Source organism: Castor canadensis, chromosome 15 (assembly GCF_047511655.1).
Source record: "Castor canadensis chromosome 15, mCasCan1.hap1v2, whole genome shotgun sequence".
Taxonomy (NCBI): domain Eukaryota; kingdom Metazoa; phylum Chordata; class Mammalia; order Rodentia; family Castoridae; genus Castor; species Castor canadensis.
Window position 1 is genome coordinate 56,310,102 of NC_133400.1, and position 20,887 is coordinate 56,330,988.

General features: G+C 39.3%; 1 pseudogene; it reads right to left on the reverse strand.

The window, feature by feature from the left end:
- Nucleotides 1-20,887, reverse strand: part of LOC141417463 (junctional cadherin 5-associated protein-like) — a 240,078-nt pseudogene that overhangs the window by 30,541 nt on the left and 188,650 nt on the right.

Genomic DNA, 20,887 nt, shown 5'->3' on the forward strand with positions numbered 1-20,887 from the left:
CAGAATGGCCACAGGCTTGAGGGGACTTTTGAAAATCCTTTTAAAGTTAAATTGGTAGGTTTAATCCCCTTCTTCTTGAGCACCCATGGAATGTGGAGACTTGACCTACAAACAGCACCTGGGCAGCAAAGAGAGTGAGGAGGCAGGTACACAGCAGCTTATGGGAAACAATTAGGTATTGACTCAAATGGAGTTGGCTACCAGGAAAAAAAGAAAATTTAGGAATGAGTATAAAGGTAAGAACAAATTCAAAATTTTTAAAAAGTGGCTTTTATTTGGGCCTATGTGGCGTCTTGTTATGGCACTGTTCACACACATCTTCCCAATAACAACCGTAATCTAGAGAACCTGGAAAATTATTAGGGACTGTGGACAAATACCAGATGATGCCTGTTCAATTGCAAACCAAGGTGGGCATAGTATACTGCAACATATTGTACATTCTCTAAGTACTGGCACAACCCACAAATCATTTTTTACCACCAAAGACATGGTAATTTAAGCTCTTCACAGCACACAGTCATCATGAAAAACACAGGGAGACAGCTTCACTTACATGGTTAATGAAGAGACTCTTGCGTTTTTCTCTCACTGTGAAAACAAAAGATGCAACAGAAATGTTACATGCCTGCATGCTAACTCCTGGCAGGTTGCTGAGAATTGAGTCTCCATGTTGAGATCCCACACACCAAGCACTGTACTCAGGTGCTTGATACCAAATACAAGAATACCAGACCTACACAAATGCAGATCTGAATTTGGTTAACAGAGGGAAATGTACATCCACTTAAACAATAGCACCTTCACCAAAATAAACTGCAACTGAAATCAATTAAAGGACAATGGTTTTCCATTGACAGAATAAAGTAGTATCAATTAGTAAATTTCAAGGTGAATAATAGCAGGTCTACTCATTTCTAACTCAACCAGACTCATAAAGATCAGTAGTACATGAGTTAAATTTAAGCAAGTGCAATACCACCCATACTATCACTGAGACATAGGCCAGATGAGACGTGTTGCAAGTATTCTTTGTCATGGAAATCATTTGCTCTCCATGCTGGGTGTTGGTGAACAGCCTACACTCATGTTTAGGATGCCTACTGGAGCATCTTGCAACGCCCCACCCTCAGGAGGTTGAGGAGACTCCCAATAATAAACACTGTTCTGATAAGCCTGGCCTTCATTATGACCTCCAGCATCTCCAAGCCTTAGTGTTGGTCAGAATGGGTGTCCTCAGCCCCAGGAACAGGAAAGGTGCCAGGGAACCCAGAGGAGCTTGTAATAGCCCACTACCACTGACTCTTGGATTTTCTTTTCCAAAGATTTTGTGGGTGCATACTAGTCCATCAAAACAATTCCTGAGGAGTTCACTATAAAGGATGCAAAGAACAGGTTTCTTGACAGGAGATGGCATTTTAAGTCACTACCTCAGGATACCCTAAACTAGTGAGCAAATACAGCTTGTTATCTGAGGAAGGGTTTTCCCTGCAGGCTGTGCCCCCAAAGTGGGTTCACTTCAGTTTTCAAAAGTTCTATTGCTCATCTACTGGAACAGCTTAGAAATTTTCCTTTCTTTCACATGCAGTTCTTAGATTCACAAGGAAACACTTGTCTTTTCTTTAGACATGTTATTCTCAGGGACCTGGGTGGTATTATTCCCAGTGGTAGAGCACTTTGCTAGCATGCACAAGACCATGGGTTCAATCCCCACCACTGGGGAGCGGAGCACATTAACCTCTCTGTAAATGACTACTGCTCTCCCCCACCATCTCAAAGATATTCAAGATATGAAAGCAAAAACTAATCTAAGGACACATTTGTGTGTATTACAGAAAGAGACTAAGAGACAAACAGCGAATGTTCTATGTCGAGGCATTAGATGGACCCATTTGCAGGTGATTACCTGTTTCTGTCACAGGACTGGGAAGTGAGCATCACAGTGTGAGGCACCTGGGCCACTCAGACCACAGTGAAGGACCATGCCTATTATGTACAACATAGAGGGGGGTGACTACTTTGCCCTACTCCACATTAAATAAAAAGGAGGATGTGGCTGGAAGCACTAGGGTTTAATTTACACTCTAACATGAGTGTGTGTGTGTATGCATGCATGTGTGTGTATGCATGCATGTGTATGTGTGGACATGAACATGTTTTCCTTAAATTCACTCAATACTGTGAGGTTAGCCTGGCTCAAAAGACCAAAAATCGTATGTTCTCCCTCATATGTGGACATTAGATCAAGGGCAAACACAACAAGGGGATTGGACTATGAGCACATGATAAAAGCAAGAGCACACAAGGGAGGGGTGAGGATAGGTAAGACACCTAAAAAACTAGCTAGCATTTGTTGCCCTTAATGCAGAGAAACTAAAGCAGATACCTTAAAGCAACTGAGGCCAATAGGAAAAGGGGACCAGGAACTAGAGAAAAGGTTAGATTAAAAAGAATTAACCTAGAAGGTAACACCCACGCACAGGAAATCAATGTGAGTCAATGCCCTGTATAGCTATCCTTATCTCAACCAGCAACACCCCTTGTTCCTTCCTATTATTGCTTATACTCTCTCTACAACAAAATTAGAAATAAGGGCAAAATAGTTTCTGCTGGGTATTGAGGGGGGGAGCGGGAGGGGGTGGAGTGGGTGGTAAGGGAGGGGGTGGGGGCAGGGGGGAGAAATAAACCAAGCCTTGTATGCACATATGAATAATAAAAGAAAAATGAAAAAAAAAATAAATTCACTCAATACTAACCTTATGTAGCCAGGAACAGAGGTACAATGACATTTCTTTGATGATTTCCCATTGCCTGAAAGGATCCAGAACACCTTCTACATGGGCTACATACCTCACAGGGTTTCCAGCAAATTTTGTAGCTGATACCCAGTCCTTTCCAGAACATCCCTGCCATAGGTGTAACAGAATCTTTATGTATCTCTGTTAGGAACCACCTCAAGATCACTTCAATACTCTTATATCAGCTCCTGCTTCCAGTAAATAAAAGCTATCCATTGTACAACGAATAGGCTTCCTTCAAGAAATATGAGAGTTTCTAGATGAGTGTGGTGGCATATGCCTATAATCCCACTACTTGGGAAGCTGAGGCAGGAAGATCTTGAGTTGGAGTCAGTTGGGTTACACAGTAAGAAGGTGTCTCAAAGAAAACTGAAATATTAGAGTTTCTTATAGGGGTATTATTGAGAAGATTGGGATTACTCAAACACAGGACAGAGGGCTGAAAAACAGAACCTTCAACAGGTCAGGTTGAAAGCTTTACCTAGAAAGCTTTAAAACAAACTTTATTATAAAAGCATATGCTATTTTACACATCAGCCACAAGACTCAATCTCAGAGATGAATCACAACACTTCCACGCACTCCAACCAGTTCAAATTAGAATGGTAAAGAACAGAAGTTCACTAGGACTACTACAAAACACTCAGGGAAAGGCGCTGGGATCTGTTACAGAATTTCTTAGGCATTCGCTGTGTTCATATAGATGGATACCTCCCATTCTCTTCAGAGTAACTAGGTCTGCTGAATTTCATGTGAAACCCAGGGCTCAAATTGGGTACCATTATGCTCTATTACTCTGTGATGCTGCTTTTACAGGGACCCTTGCCAAGATGAAGAATGTAATCTTGAGAGGCTTTTCCACACATGCATTCCTATGATTGACATCCTTTTGAAGTGTCTTCTGGGTCTGGAATGAATCTTTGTCTCTACAAACAGATAGGAAGAACTCTTAATATCCATGTTCTCACTAGATGATCCATTTCTCTGACCTACTGCCTACATCAGGATGGGTATCAAACCCTAGCTGGGCTATTTCTCTCTTCTAGGAATTTAGAATTGGGCATCCCTGAGAGCCAAGTTTATTATGACAAGCAACCTGACCTAAAAGGTAAGTAAACTCTGGCATGGAAAGGGGAAAGTTCTACTAGCCCTGAGAACTTAGGTTCGGGGAGGATCCCCACCACTCCCTAACAATGTACTTTGTTCCTTGACTATCTATACAAACAGTATGGTCTATGTAGAACACTTGCTTCCTTCTGAGAGCCTGGAATTGGGTACATATCAACAAGGCTATATGCATGAGTAATCCTCAACAAAATCCCTACATTGTCCTGGCTGGCAACATTCCATGGATTTTCACAGCTCACTCCTCTTGGGGCAATGAAGTGGAATGGCGGAACTCTTCTGGGAGAGAACTCCCAGGGGCTTGCAGCTAGTGTCGTTTGGACCTTGACCATGCATTTTCTCCTTGTATTCATTTTGCTTCTTTGCTCTTGTAATAAGTCATGCCATGAACACAATTGTATTTTGTGTCCTATGATTCCTCTACTGAATTGCCACACCTGATCAGAAGGACACCAAGCAGCTGCTATGCATAGATCCATAGGACAAAGTTGGTGCTGCCTGAATCCCCCTAACAGATTTATTGCCCACCTTCCAGTCATTCACGAGATTTCTGAGATACCCTGGTGCCCTTAAAACTAAGTATTCCTTTTCTCCTAAGCTAGCTGGAACAGGACTAAGACCCTACACAATGAGGGGAATAGTAGAGTAAGCAGAATATTTATAGTGGTGTAACACCAAGACAGACTGACAAAACTACCCAATTCTAAGTCTGGCTTCCAAATAAATTTGAAACCATGGAGCCATTAATCAGCTCTGAAATGCTTTAGCTATTTTATGTAATGGTATAAGCAATATGTCAGCTCATTATTAAGAGTTGACTTCAATCATTCTTAAGATCTCAGTATTTTTGGTTACTAACGACATATTCATCAAAGTCTCTGGAATTTCCAGAGTTCCTACATAACTGGGTGCACTAACAGTCATATTTCGCTTAGTTTTGAAAAACAAGCAATAAATTGATGGGATCATAAATGTCATCTTTCTTGGGAGAAGAATAATAGCAATATCTGATTCAATCTATGATAGCTTGTAAGACGATTTTTAATTGGCCATAGGGACAGTAGATAATGACTTAAAAAATGTACTAGAGGGTTCAAAAATAAGCCATCTAAAATCAGCAAAAACACTAAAGTTGGTATTAAGTCTTCTCCAGAAAAAATGTAGACTAAACAGTAAATGGCAGTGTTTGCAAGCTGAACGACAAACAAAATCTCACTCCTTTGCCACAATGTCACAAAGGTAAAATTTCTTTAGTCTTAAAAATGCATCTTTCTGGAAAAGCCTAGTGTCTAATATTAATGAGGATTTGTTAACAATCTAAATGTAATTTCAGCTAACCTCTTTTGTGGACAGGCATTAGAAATTACCTTGGTTTTCCCTCTTCTGTTTCTAAAACAGACCTTGCAGTGGCAAGGGTCAGTCACTATTCAGCAGTAGATTAGGACAGAGGAAATAGTAAGTACCATCCCATCCAACAACCTTTTTGGAAATATCCCATACAGGTGCAGACAAGGAGAGACTAGAAGGGAAAGGTAGGGGACACAGCCCAGAGGGGACAGTGTACTGGGCTCCTGGGGCTCCCTCCTCTCCAGCATCAGTGGTGGTGGTGAACCCAGACATCACATGAAATAAGTTCCATTTAAAACAGGTTCTGATATAAAAACACTTAACTATCTTACAAAGACTTATTTAGCTTACTAATTATTCTGGATATGAAGAACTGGCAGGCCACATAAATGGGAAGCTTCAACTCCAATGTACAGAACTACAGTAATTTTTGGAGATGCAAAATTGATTATTGAGAAAACAAAACCAATGTGGATTACAGAATCTGGTTCAAAAGAAAGAATTTATTTACCTTTTCTTCCCTATGGACAGCCTATATCAGGCTTTGGACAATCAAATAAAAAGTTAAATATATAATTTTTTTAGAATAAGTTTGAGATTATCACACAATTCCTATAGGCTTTGATACTGCAGTAGATTCAATCATTCACTCAATTCAAAACACAATTATTGAGCCCCTGTTCAGAGTGCACACCAAAGTTCCTGCCTTATTGAGCTTGTAACCTGACAGCAAGGTCAGGAACACAGTGACCGGGACACAAAGTGCACCATGGGAGGACATCACCCCACACTTCAGACCCTGAGCAAGGCATCCTGGTACGGTCATCCCATGAGGCACACCTCCTGTACTGCAGAAAGGGAACTTGGAACTGCCAGGCTGACCTGTGCTTATTTCTAAACCCAAGCCTGAGGGAACAGGACATTCTGTGCATTTGAAAGGAAATCTAAATACACAAAGCAGGTGAAACAATAAGGAAGAGAAAGAAAAATTTCAAAGATGTCTAGGGCAGAAACAGTCATAGGGAGGGGAAAATTCCAAGGGAGGGACTAGGAGGCAGACAGGACACAGGAGAAAGCTATTCGAAGAACAAATAATCACACTTAAGTTGCCAACTTTAGGTGTTTTCTGTTTCTCACAGAGAATACATATGGCCAAAGAATTTCTTCAGAAGCACAGAAACTACAATTAAGTAGGATCTTATAAAACCTATTTCTGATTCTAAAAGAAAACAGATAGCAGTATATAAAAAATTTGGAAAACAGATAGCAGTATAAGGAAGACAATATAACTACAAATGAAAGTTAAAACTTGGAAAATATACAGATACATAAAGAAAAAATATAGCTCAACAATCCAGAGACAACAATCACTATTGATATTTTGGTGTGTATCCTTTAGTCTTTCTCCTATGCATGTTTATACAGAAATGTCACAGGTACTTAAGCAAATGGATATATTTGTGTATAAATATATATAAACACATGTGTTCACACATAACCATGTCAACAAAACAATGCCCAGTTTTCTATTGATGCACTAGCATTTTGTTGATTATATATTAATTCAACAACAACAGTGGGGTTTGAATTCAAGGCCTCACACTTGCTACAAAAGTGGCTTTACCATTTGAGCCACATATGCCCAGACAACCCCCTTTTTTAAACTTTATTTTTCAGATAGGGTCTTTCATTTTTGCTCAGGGCTGGCCTCAAACCATGATCCTCCTACTTACAGCTTCCTGCACAGCTAAAATCACAAGTGTGAAGCACTATACCCAGCTTATTGACTTGAGATGGGGTCTCACTAACTTTTTGCCCAGGCTCACCTTGAACAGAGATCCTTCCAATCTCTACCACTCAAGTAGCTGATTACAAACCTGAGCCACCGCATCCAGCCTTTTAGGATGTATTTTGACATGACTTTTCATTTTTAGACAATTTTCTCCATTGCTTTTAAAAACTTATTATATACCTTTGCCCATTGTGATACTACATATTCATTTACATTGTTTCTAGATGCTCATGATTACAGTTATTACACTGAATCTAGAACTAGTCAATCCACCAAAAAATTATTCTGGCACATGGTGGAGGTGAGGATGTCATGTGACACCGTAGGTGAGAATCAAAGTGCTGTGAGTACTATTATAAGGGCGGTGTCAAAGACTGGCTTAAGTCATTCAGACGTGACCTCCTCCTGGTTTGCTTCCAAGGTGTTTGGAAGTAATTTAAATGGAAAGTCCAAGACCAACCTATCTATATCAAGGAAACATGGACAGGAAAAGATGGGCCAGGCTCCACTGATGGGCTGGCATACAGCCCCTCTCTTCTGAGGTGTGGGCAGCACAACAGACTCTTAAAAGTAAGACAAGCTGAGGAGATGCCAGAGACCTGAGCCAGGGAAGAAACTCAATCCAACAGTGTGAATGAGAACCTATCTTCAGGGTAAAGACTGAATTTAATGAGAATTCCTGTTGTTTTAGTTACACTTGGTCTTTTAGACAATCTCAGGGAGAGATATTAACTCCATTTTACAGATGAAAAAACTGAGATTCAGGACAGGAAGATCAACTGAATCATCAGGTGACATAGACAGTGATGGATCTAAGCTCAGGTAGTTTGGCTCCAGAGGCTTATGCTTTAATCATTAGGAAATCCTTAGAAGACTTTAAACTCTTCTTACACAGTGACTGAGTCGGATTATCAATTAAATTCAGTGGCCTCCCTGTATGTCATCAGACAGCAGACCAAAAACGTAAACCATGTAAGGTAGGCTATACCTATGATAAGCTATGAAATGTACCAGAAAGGTTAGCCTGTACTAACTGAAGGGCAACTGAAGCTACTCAGCTTTACAGCTTGGGGGGGGGGGTGTGCTGAGGTGGGAGTTAGGCAGCAGTGGGTGGCTGAAAAGTAAGTTTTATCAATACCAACAAACAGGCCAGAGGGCACTGTCAGCAGCTCCCTGCTGTGGAGAGGGCATCATGTCCCACCCCAGCCCTCTCTCTACATCTGCGTTTACTAAGCAACTTTCTGACCTCTAGATCTGGCACAACATTGGTCAGAGGAGAGGATGCAGTAAAAGGCATAATAAGAAAAATGACATTCTGGGCCTGATTGCATCTGAGTTTGTACTGAGCAAGCAGCTCTGTCCAGACTTGAAAGCCCAAGAGATCAGACACCACAGTAGAGTGTTATTTCTGGGAAAAGCAGACCACAATACTCAAAGAGGGCTTTCCTGTACATTTATCTTACAGGGCTTGGTTTGGCCAGGAGACCCTGGCTCACCCCTGCCTCTTGCAGCTCAAGAGAGAAGTGGGGGAAAAAGCTGTCCCAAGAGCAGAATGGTCACCACAAGTTCATACATAGAAGAGGAAGTGCAGATATACTACCTGGGCAGAAAATATCTACATCCTCCTGTTTCCAAATAATAGGTGTTCTAATAAAGTTGGGAGAAAATTGCCTGGGCAACATAACAAGACTCCTCCCAAGATAAAAAAAAAATTCTTGACACAGGCTAAGTCAAGGATTAAAGCAATGATTTTCAGCCTAGGTATTCAGAGAGCTTTAAAATGGCTGAGGCATGATGCAGGGTCCCTGCCACATTCCTCCTTCACAACTGCATTGCTACAGCTTCACGGAGAAAGGCAGGCCAACCTGACCTGAGATCTGTCCCAACTCAGCATGAAAATCTCCAGGGGCACATGAGGAGTAGAAGCAGCCATCTCTAATCCTGGTTCTACAGCAGGGTCCAATGCCAAGCCTCTCCCTCCCCACCCCCCGAGTCCTGTGGAAATCTCCACTAGGAACACAGGGAGCACTGCCAGCTTGATGGTGGTTTCTGTCAGGGCAATACCTAGTCAGTGATTAGAACCCAAGGGAAAGATCATATGAGCAGGACAAGGATGAGCTGTGTAGAGGAAGTACAGGAAGCTCAAACAATGGGTCAGCGAGTGGAGGCAGGTGCCTACTTCAATCTACCTGTCAGCCTTTTATGACCGATCAGAGAGCAATGGCAGCTCTCATGTAACATGCATTATGAACATGTTAAGTGAGTTCACAGAACAGACCTTCACTGACAGAAAGTAAGTCCTACTTAACTGACTGATTTGCAACGATAGGAAGAACATGCAGCATTTTGACAAAAATACATTTAAATCAAAAGAGAAGCTGAAAACATTAACCCAAAGGAAAAGAGCAGGTGGGGATCTTCCATTCAACATGCAGGTGAGTTCCTTCTGAGGCTAGTCATTGAACTAGCACAGAGATGTAAATAAATGTGAAGAATATGTTGACGATTACCTTTGTGACAGGGGCACCTGGCAGAGGGTAATGGGTGGACAGATAGAGGAATCCAAGAAGGTGTTCTGAAATTTATCACTGATTTATTTATTTTTTGTGGGTGTCAAGCAGCAGGTATAACTAAATCATTTGTTCAATCTTGTAAAGCCTCGTATATTACAGAACTGCAAAAGGGAGTGTCTCCTATAGCTGAGTAAATCCAATCAAATAGATTCCAATTCATATGGAATAGAAGCATTTAGTGATGTCCTTATAACAAAACCCCCTCTATTCCTGTCTATTCATGTATGTGAATGAAGTTCCTCAGCACTTCTATAAAAACAAAGACTTTGGCAGGCAATACTGCCTCATTCTAGTAAAAAACAATGGTCAATCACAGAACTATCCCAGTAAGAAATGTTTTTCCAAAAATATTTCAGGTTTAGGTTTAATAATTACTTATTAAAATTTTAATATGTTTGTAGTGTTTTAATCAACTGACAACTAATGATGATGCCTCAATATTAAAATTTATTTTTGACACTTTGTGCCTTGTAAGAACTAGAAATAAAAAATTAAATTAAATTTAGGTCCACTTTTTACAAAAGTATGATAGTATGATAAGTGACTATCAGAAATCAAAAGTATTTCATTTAAGATAAAATTCTATGGAGAAAACAGAAAGGAAATACAAGTTCAAGATAAAAATGGAATGATATGAAATTTGCAATTGCTAAAGAACAGCATGTTCATACATTTTTAAATGACTGATGACAGCTACCAAATGACTACGGTGTTATAATTTCACTTGAAACGTTTTTAAAAGACAGTTTATAAACATTTATACTTTAAAATAAAACTACCAGAAATTAGATCCTTTGATAGGATGAAAAAATCTTAACTGAACATAAAAATGCTTGAGGGAGTTCCTGGTTTCTCAAAAATATTTTCCATGGAATGTAAGCAAAGGAAAAAAACAAAAAGTAAAAACCGAAAGCAGAAATCACTGGTGTAACAGCATTAGGTCCTTTGGATGCTTCAACATCTGACTGTAGTCTTCTCTGTGGAGCCTAACAAGCCCCAAAGAAGACATGTGTGTGACAGAACAGGAGCTGCAAAACACAGTCTTTTATTATTTTTTTTCTCATTTTTCTTTTATTATTCATATGTGCATACAAGGCTTGGTTCATTTCTTCCCCCTGCCCCCACCCCCTCCCTTACCACCCACTCCGCCCCCTCCCTCTCCCCCCCCTCAATACCCAGCAGAAACTATTTTGCCCTTATTTCTAATTTTGTTGTAGAGAGAGTATAAGCAATAATAGGAAGGAACAAGGGTTTTTGCTGGTTGAGATAAGGATAGCTATACAGGGAGTTGACTCACATTGCTTTCCTGTGCGTGGGTGTTACCTTCTAGGTTAATTCTTTTTGATCTACCTTTTCTCTAGTACCTGTTCCCCTTTTCCATTGGAATTTTGATGGGAATTGCATTAAACATGTAGATTACTTTTGGGAGTATCGACATTTTTACTATGTTGATTCTACCAATCCATGAGCATGGGAGATCTCTCCACTTTCTATAGTCTTCCTCAATCTCTTTCTTCAGAAGTTTATAGTGTCATTCACATCTTTTGTTAGGTTTACACCTAGGTATTTGATTTTTTTTGAGGCTATTGTAAATGGAATTGTTTTCATACATTCTTTTTCAGTTTGCTCATTGTTACTGTATAGAAATGCTAATGATTTTATATCCTGCTACCTTGCTGTAGCTATTGATGATGTCTAGAAGCTTCTGAGTAGAGTTTTTTGGGTCTTTAAGGTATAGGATCATGTCGTCTGCAAATAGGGATATTTTGACAGTTTCTTTACCTATTTGTATTCCTTTTATTCCTTCTTCTTGCCTAATTGCTCTGGCTAGGAATTCCAGTACTATGTTGAATAGGAGTCGAGATAGTGGGTATCCTTGTCTGGTTCCTGATTTTAGAGGGAATGGTTTTAATTTTTCTCCATTAAGTATAATGCTGGCTGTAGGTTTGTGCAAAAGACAGTCTTGACCCCAGCACACATGAAGGTGATAAAGAGAGTTGGGAAAAGTGGGTAAGGGGAGAATAGGAAGGCCATAGGAATACTCGGAGGGAAGAAGTCCCCAACAGGGGACAGCAGCTTCTACATGCCAGATAAAAGGAAGACCAGAAGGTGGGTCCTTTCCCCATGCAAAAGGTCAACACCGCCCAGGAGCAAAAACATGACCCCACACAGAGGATGACTAAAAAGCATGGTTTTGACTTTAGTATTTCTGAAAAGATGTACAAAGAAAAACATGGCTTGCATTTTATTTCTGAATTTTACATTTCTGCTTTGGCTTCAAGCCACTTAAAGGACAACAGTTCTTACTCCATAAGTATTTCAAGGAACCCTTGAGAAACATGCAGTTCTCCCTCCCACTCTCACTTGCATTCTCTCCCTCTCCCTACCCCTCACACTCAGACATGGTTTTATTTTTTTTTCAGCTTCTTTTTCAAAGCAAAGAACTTCTAAAAATCGTATTAATTAAAAGAAGGATGTAGCTTGGCTGTTTTTTTTTTCTAATACTTGGGTAAGCACTCATATTTTTTAAAATAATTAATTAAAACAAGTGAAGAAAAGGAAAAGACACCAGGAACTGCATGCAATTTTTCCCCACAAGCAAAAAAATTCATATCATGAAAAGCCAAGGCATGATAAATGAGCTAATTTCACTGTAATCTGGCAATTTCTTCCACCCTATAAGGAATCCTTGGTCCCTTCTGGGTTGAATGGCTCTCTTAAAAAGAAAGACTGAGATGACATCTCATTTATGCAAAGAAATGATAGAGCACACACTCTGGTTTTGGATAAAATACTAAGTTCAGTCAAGTGAAGGGATGTAATTAGCAAGCATTCTATTATCCTGTGGCCTTTTAGCATTTCCATTCTCCTTTTGAACAGTGAGAATGAGGTTCCACGTCAAACCTAAAACTCTTTGATACCCAGAGGGAAAAGGAATAATAACAATCAAGAAACTAACGACTTAATGCAGACTCATGTTTGCCAATTTCCATAGTATAACTACAGACTCATAAAAAGGTGACAGGTGAGGGGCCTGTCCAACAGACCACCAAACACTGGGGATGGAAAGAGGATGAGGAGGCTGCAGAGGAGAGAGATTGGCTGTGGTCCCAACAACAGCTGCCCTAACATAACTGGTATCACCCCAACAATGGCCTTAGCTACAACATTCTTCCCAATTAAAAACAAAAATGATAGGAGCCACAGATGTAAACTGCTCTAGTATTCTCAGAAAGGTGGAGTCACGTAATAGAAATATAAGTTTATCTAAATGAAGAGGTTTAGGCTTACAACCAAAAACAGAACACCACCTGGCTTTATCATCTTTCCTTCTTTAAACCAGGTGGATTGGCACACTCACCAGGCACTCAGGGAAGCACAGGGAATGCCACAACTCAGTATCACAGGTTCTTTTCCCTTTAGGTGACCAGGCACAGCAACAGTTTTGAAAACCATAACATCGTCTGTAAAGAAAGCATTTGTAGGCTACTGCAGGAGCTCGCAGAAGCTCTCCAAAGGCCCACTTACCCAGCCTGAGGGGTCAAGGAAACTTTCAGGAGGAATTGAGGGCAGAATTGACTATAAAGCAAAAGGCATATCTGAGGAACTGCAAGGGTTTGGGCATGGTTGAAGCACAGGTACAAAGAAAAGACAGAAAGTGGGTTGGGAAGGCTGGATCATGAGGGGTCTTTTGTTCATGCTAAGGTGTCTGCCACTTAAGTCTAAGGTACCTGGAGAACCATTAAAAAGAAAAAGTGTATGTAAGAAAGTGACATAATAAGATCTGATTTATAGAAAGTCCCTCATTTAGTCATAGCACAGATGTAGGTCTAAAGAAGGTAAGGCAGGGAGTTCAGTCTATGGACTTGGATCAGTAATCCAAGTGAGTTGAGTCCAAACTTAAGGTGGCAGCAATGGGAGTGGGCATGAGCAGTCAGAATCAAGAGTTATGTAAGAGGTAAAACAACACACTGGATTACCTAAATACAATGGGTGTGCTGGTAAATGTTTAACGGTATCTTAAAAAAAATGATTGTGAACAAAATAATAATGGAAAATTTCCCAAATCTAGAGAACGATACTCCCATACAGATGCAAGAGGCCTCCAGGACACCAAACAGACCAGATCAAAATAGAACTACCCCATGACATATCATCATTAAAACAACAAGTTCAGAAACTAGGGAAAGAATATTGAAGGCTGTAAGAGAGAAAAAACAAGTACCATACAAAGGTAAACCCATCAAAATCACAGCAGACTTCTCAACAGAAACATTAAAAGCAAGAAGAGCGTGGGGTAAGATCTTCCAGGCACTAAATAAAAATAACTTCAACCCCAGGATACTCTACCCAGCAAAACTATCATTCAAATAGATGGAACAATAAAAGTCTTCCATGATAAGCAGAAACTAAAACAATATGTGACCACAAAGCCACCACTACAAAAGATTCTTCAAGGGATTCTGCACACAGAAACTGAAACCCAACTTAACCATGAAAAGACAGGCAAGCACCAAACCATAGGAAAAGAAAAAGCAAGACAGTAGAGAGTAACCTCAACTTAGGTACACACAATCAAACCTTCAAACAACTAAGACAACTAAATGACAGGAATCACCATATACCTATCAGTACTAACACTTAATGTTAACGGACTTAATTCACCCATCAAAAGGCACTGCTTCACGAAATGGATTAAAAAGGAAGATCCAACAATTAGTTGCTTGCAGGAGACCCATCTCACCAAAAGAAATAAGCATAGGCTTAGGATGAAAGGCTGGAAGAAGATTTACCAAGCCAATGGCCCCTGGAAACAGGCAGGAGTAGCAGTATTTATCTCTGACAAAGTAGACTTCAAACCTATATTGATCAAACGAGATAAAGAAGGACATTCCATACTAATAAAAGGGGAAATAGACCATAAGGAAATAATAATCATCAACCTGTGTGCACCCAATGTCAATGCACCGAATTTCATCAAAACATACCCTGAAAGGTTGTGGGAGACTTTAACACCCCATTATCATCAATAGATAGGACATCCAAACAAAAAATCAATAAAGAAATCCAAGATCTAAAATATACAATAGATCAAATGGACCTAGTTGATGTCTACAGAACATCCAACTTCTACACAATATACATTCTTCTCAGCAGCCCATGGAACCTTCTCCAAAATAGATCATATCCTAGGGCACAAAGCAAGCCTCAGCAAATATAAGAAAATAGAAATTATACCATGCATACTACTGATCACAATGCAGTAAAAGTAGAACTCAACAACAAAAGTAAAGACAAAAAAACATGCAAACAGCTGGAAACTAAATAACTCATTACTTAATGAACAATGGATCATCGATGAAATAAAAGAGGAAATTAAAAAGTTCCTGAAAGTCAATGAAAATGAAAACACAACCTACCGGAACCTATGGGACACAGCTAAGGCAGTCCTGAGGGGAAACTTTATAGCCATGAGTGCATATATTAAAAAGACTGAAAGATCCCAAATCAATGACCTAATGATACATCTCAAACTCCTAGAAAAACAAGAACAAGCAAGTCCCAAAACAAATAGAAGAAGAGAAATAATAAAAATAACAGCTGAAATCAATGAAATAGAAACCAAAAAAACCATACAAAGAATTAATGAAACACAAACTTGGTTCTTTGAAAAAATAAACAAGATCGATAGACCATCCCCCCACAAGGAAAACTATACACTTCTGAAGAAAGAGATTGAGGAAGACTATACAAAGTGAAGAGATCTCCCATGCTCATGGATTGGTAGAATCAACATAGTAAAAATGTCGATACTCCCAAAAGTAATCTACATGTTTAATGCAATTCCCATCAAAATTCCAATGACATTCATTAAAGAGATTGAAAAAAAAAAGTGCAATTTATATGGAAACACAAGAGGCCACGAATACCCAAGGCAATACTCAGTCAAAAGAACAATGCTGGAGGTATCACGATACCTGGCTTCAAACTATATTACAAAGCAATAGCAATAAAAACAACATGGTACTGGCACAAAAACAGACATGAAGACCAGTGGAACAGAACAGAGGACCCAGATATGAAGCCACACAAGTATAACCAACTAGTTTTTGACAAAGGAGCTCAAAATAGACGATGGAGAAAAAGCAGCCTCTTCAACAAAAACTGCTGGGAAAACTGGTTAGCAGTCTGTAAAAAACTGAAACTAGATCCATGTATATCACCCTATACCAATATTAACTCAAAATGGATCAAGGATCTTAATATCAGACCACAAACTCTAAAGTTGATATAGGAAAGAGTAGGAAATACTCTGGAGTTAGTAGGTATATGCAAGAACTTTCTCAGCAAAACCCCAGCAGCACAGCAACTGAGAGATAGCATAGATAAATGGGACCTCATAAAACTAAAAAGCTTCTGTTCATCAAAAGAAGTGGTTTCTAAACTGAAGAGAACACCCACAGAGTGGGAGAAAATATTTGCCAGCTACACATCAGACAAAGGACTGATAACCAGAATATACAGGGAAGTTAAAAAACTAAGTTCTCCCAAAACTAATGAACCAATAAAGAAATGGGCAAGTGAACTAAACAGAACTTTCTCAAAAGAAGAAATTCAAATGTCCAAAAAACACATGAAAAATGCTCACCATCTCTAGCAATAAAGGAAATGCAAATTAAAACAACAGTAAGATTCCACCTCACCCCTGTTAGAATAGCCATCATTAGCAATACCACCAACAACAGGTGTTGGTGAGGATGCGGGGAAAAAGGAACCCTCTTACACTGTTGGTGGGAATGTAGACTAATACAACCACTCTGGAAAAAAATTTGGAGGCTACTTAAAAAGCTAGACATGGATCTACCATTTGATCCAGCAATACCACTCTTGGGGAAGACTGTGACACAGGTTACTCCAGAGGCACCTGCACACCCATGTTTATTGCGGCACTATTCACAATAGCCAAGTTATGGAAACAGCCAAGATGTCCCACTACTGAAGAATGGATTAAGAAAATGTGGTATCTATACACAATGGAATTTTATGCAGCCATGAAGAAGAACGAAGTGTTATCATTCGCTGGTAAATGGATGGAATTGGAGAACATCATTCTGAGTGAGGTTAGTCTGGCCCAAAAGACCAAAAATCCTATGTTCTCCCTCATATGTGGACATTAGATCAAACGCAAACACAACAAGGGGATTGGACTTTGAGCACATGATAAAAGCGAGAGCACACAAGGGAGGGGTGAGGATAGGTAAGACACCTAAAAAACTAGCTAGCATTTGTTGCCCTTAACGCAGAGAAACTAAAGCAGATACCTAAAAGCAACTGAGGCCAATAGGAAAAGGGGAACAGGTACTAGAGAAAAGGTTAGATCAAGAAGAATTAACCTAGGAGGTAACACACATGCACAGGAAAGCAATGTGAGTCAACTCCCTGTATAGCTATCCTTATCTCAACCAGCAAAAACCCTTGTTCCTTCCTATTATGGCTTATACTCTCTCTACAACAAAATTAGAGATAAGGGCAAAATAGTTTCTGCTAGGTATTGAGGGGGTAGGGGGGAGAGAGAGGGGGCGGAGTGGGTGGTAATGGAGGGGGTAGGGGCAGGGGGGAGAAATGACCCAAGCCTTGTATGCATATATGAATAATAAAATAATAATAAAAAAAATGATTGTGTGATTTGCAGTGTTCGCCAATTTCCACAGTGTAAATGCTGCCCACATGATGTCTGAAAAGAATTGTGTGCGGTGCAAAGACAGCTCCGCCACCAGTATATGCATGTAAGAAATGAGAAGGGGAGAGGCTGGGAAAATTCAAAGCCTTTTCTGACCTAGAGACCTGGGCAGGGTAAGAAAGGGCAGGAAGCTAACTACAGTTCTTAAGCTTTATTGGGGGCATTCTGAGTTAGAGAAACCTATAAGTTTCTTTGTAAAGATGTCCAGCAGGCAGCTGGATACGTGAGCTTTGAACACTACATAGAAAAATGTAGTTAGACATTATAGTTGACACAAAAGCCAGGAGGAGCTGTGCACAGATCAAAAAGACATCATGGTGAAGGACAGAACCCTGAAAAACACTAAAATCAAAGGGGTTAATTAACAGAGAAGCAGCACACTGAGCCATCTAGAAGGAACTTACAGAAAGGGAGAAATTTGCGGGCCAATTTGACAAAAGATAACCATTTTACTAAAAAGTAATTCATTAAAGTTGCCAAAATTATCTATTTTAAAAACCTATTTCTTTTAATTATGGGTAAACAACTGTTCATTAGATGGACTTGTTCTCAGCAAACTGGCCCATTTAAAGATAGGAAGCCAAAAGAGAAGCTGTTTTCAGAAGCATGGAGGAGTCAGGAGCAGCAAGTGCCACAGGAATGGGCGTGGACTTCAGGAGGGGATTGTCCTCAGGTAACTTTACTCCTCACACTCCACAGAATGCCAGGAGACTAATAGAAAGAGAAGAAGCAGGTATGTGTAGAAGCTGTCACTAAACATAGAAACAGAGAAGACCCAGACAGAGAGATCTGGTTCTTTTTCCTTTTGTTTATAATCTGTGAAACTCAAGTATGTTTACATGTTGAATTGAAAAACCCAGCGTTTAAGGAGAAGTTGAAGCAGAAAACAAGGGGTAGAGTAACCCATGGCCTGATGTTGCCCAAGAGGAAGGGAATAAGATTCAGAGCAAAGGGGAAGGAGAATGTCCCTAAGCTATTTCTGGTGCAATCCTTCTGTTTGGTCATTTCCTTTCTTCATGACAACCAAGGTATGTGTCATTCACCAAGAGGTTCCCATATAATTTCATATGAATCTTGTGAGAACATTTTCTGATTGATATCGGTCTATATACTGAACCAAACCTTAAAGCCAGCTAGTCTCATAGCTTGTTTTCACAGAACTATCCTTAAGTGCCTGTACAAAATTGTTTGGACCCTCATTTTTCATTGTCCTCATCTCATCCTCACTATCATTCTCCTTTCCTTGCAATATCCTACTCCTTTCACCAAGGAGAGATAGTAGAGTTTTTTTTGTTTGGTTGGTTTGGTTTTGGTATCTAATATATTCAAAACTTAACTTCACAAGTATTTGATGCCTACACCGATTTACTTGTACTCTTAGAAACATTTCTTTTTCAGAAATGTGCCAAAGGCTTTCAAATCAAGTCAGTGGATGGCTTAAACATCACCAATATTACATTAGCATAATGCCTTGCAAAACTGTTGCCTAATCATTATTAGTTACCAATTCGTACATATGAATTTACTGTCTTAAACATATTTATCTGTTTTCTAGTTACTTTTGGATCTTTTCTAAATTAAAGCTTAGACTCTGCTCCAAGGATAGAATCATAAAATAATATCCTGGTCACAATGCCACCATATGTTATACTTTTCTACAGGTATAGTATGTGAAGATTTGTGTTCACTATATTGTACAAGCTTTGTCTTTCCTGTGTAGCTAGGAATCCGGGAACAATGAGATAAGCCAGGGGCTAAAAGGAAGAGAAAATCCCCTAGGAGAAACCTCACACACTTCTGGGACAAGACACAGGATCCTAGGATCCTTATGAATAAGCAAGTTAAGAAAAAGTTGTCAAAAAAGAAAACATCTACATCTAGCGTAGTTTCAATTCAGCTCTCAAGTGATAGTTAATAGTGCTTTCACTTACGGTTTGTATTTTTGTTTTCTTTTACTTAACTAACAAACATGTCTGACCTTTTGAGAATTTATGCAAATACCAATTCTTAAAGAGAAATTTCTGGTTCTTAGAGTAGAAACTCCTGCTATAGGACAGACAAAGAGATAATCCAGCTAACTGCCAAAATGAGACAGCTGCCCCCAGTGAGAAATTCTAAAATTATAACTCAGTACAAAAGAAAAACAAACAAACAAAAACCCCAAAGGGAATCACCATTAAGCAATATACTCTAGGGTCATTAAAGGACATTCAATTTTACATTGAAAACCAAATCTAGTGGGAAAGTCCATACTTGAGCTATCAATGCCAGGCTTTTTTTGTTTTTAAAGAAACAAATAAATTAGTAACCTACCGTCTGTCTCGGATTTACTGAGGAATATTGTGCTGGCCCGAGGATGGTCTGAAGGATTGAATTCCATGTTCAAATCTTTAAAGAAAGAAAAAATATTATATGAATAATCATTGATAATTAGCGAAAGCTAAGATTAATTTTCAATTTTTTCAACCTTAAATTGCTAATACTTTCAAGATTTGTAGAAATCTATAGTTATGATGTTAATAATTCTTTTGATTCAATTGAGAACACTGCTATTTAGAACTCTGAAAAAGCGATACACAAAAATTAGATGCTTGCCTGGAGATCATTAGCCTAAAAAACTCCATTTTCCTTTTTTAAAGTCTGCTGTGCACCCAAGAGACTACGAAATGGAGCAAAGATATCACATGAAATCAAAGACGGCTACGCACTGCAACAAGTTTACATAAACCCCACAGCTCAGTAAGTGTAATTTCCTTGTCAAAAGTGATTAACACAGGGCATCCCCCCACCGTGCTCTGCTTAGTTAACAATTATTTTGAAAGGTAGTATATGAAAGATAAACACTGCCTATCAACCATTTGAGGGCCTAACCTGGTCTGTGCATGTGTTCTGTTGATCCATTCATGTTTTTTAATTAGGCCAACATATAAAAAAATCAAGAGATTTCAAACACATATCACAAAGAAAAACAACCCTATTTCCAACTTCTTTGGAGAGATTAGGTATTTGACAGCACCTGGCCCCTTCAGAGGGGACTTTTGACGTCACCTGCCCAGGCTCCAGTTCTCTCCCTTCCTAATGCTCAGTGGCCCTTCTTCCTTTCCTGCCTTCCCAACCCAAGAGGCATTTGCTTCTGCAATCCCTGCCTTAGAATAATCTCAAAGGGTCAGAGACTTGTCAGTTTGATTAAATAACTTAGAATCCTACCATACTAAGAGTTTTTCCAGTTTAAATTAAACAACAATAACCTGATGACAGAGGAAAAGAATGGCTGAACAGACCAGAAGAATCAAGTTAGGGGAGAAAAGAAAGAAGATGAAAGCCTCTGGAAAGTCAGCACAGTCTTCAAATTTGCTTATGGCATCAGAGTAAAAACTATTTGGGGTTAAATTATTTCAATAAATTTGCAAAGAAATCTAATCAACTCCAATAAAAACAGATTGTGCCTATCTTTAACTTCAATAGTTTATCAAGTCAAAGAGAAAAGAAAACAAGAATTGTCATAAAGATA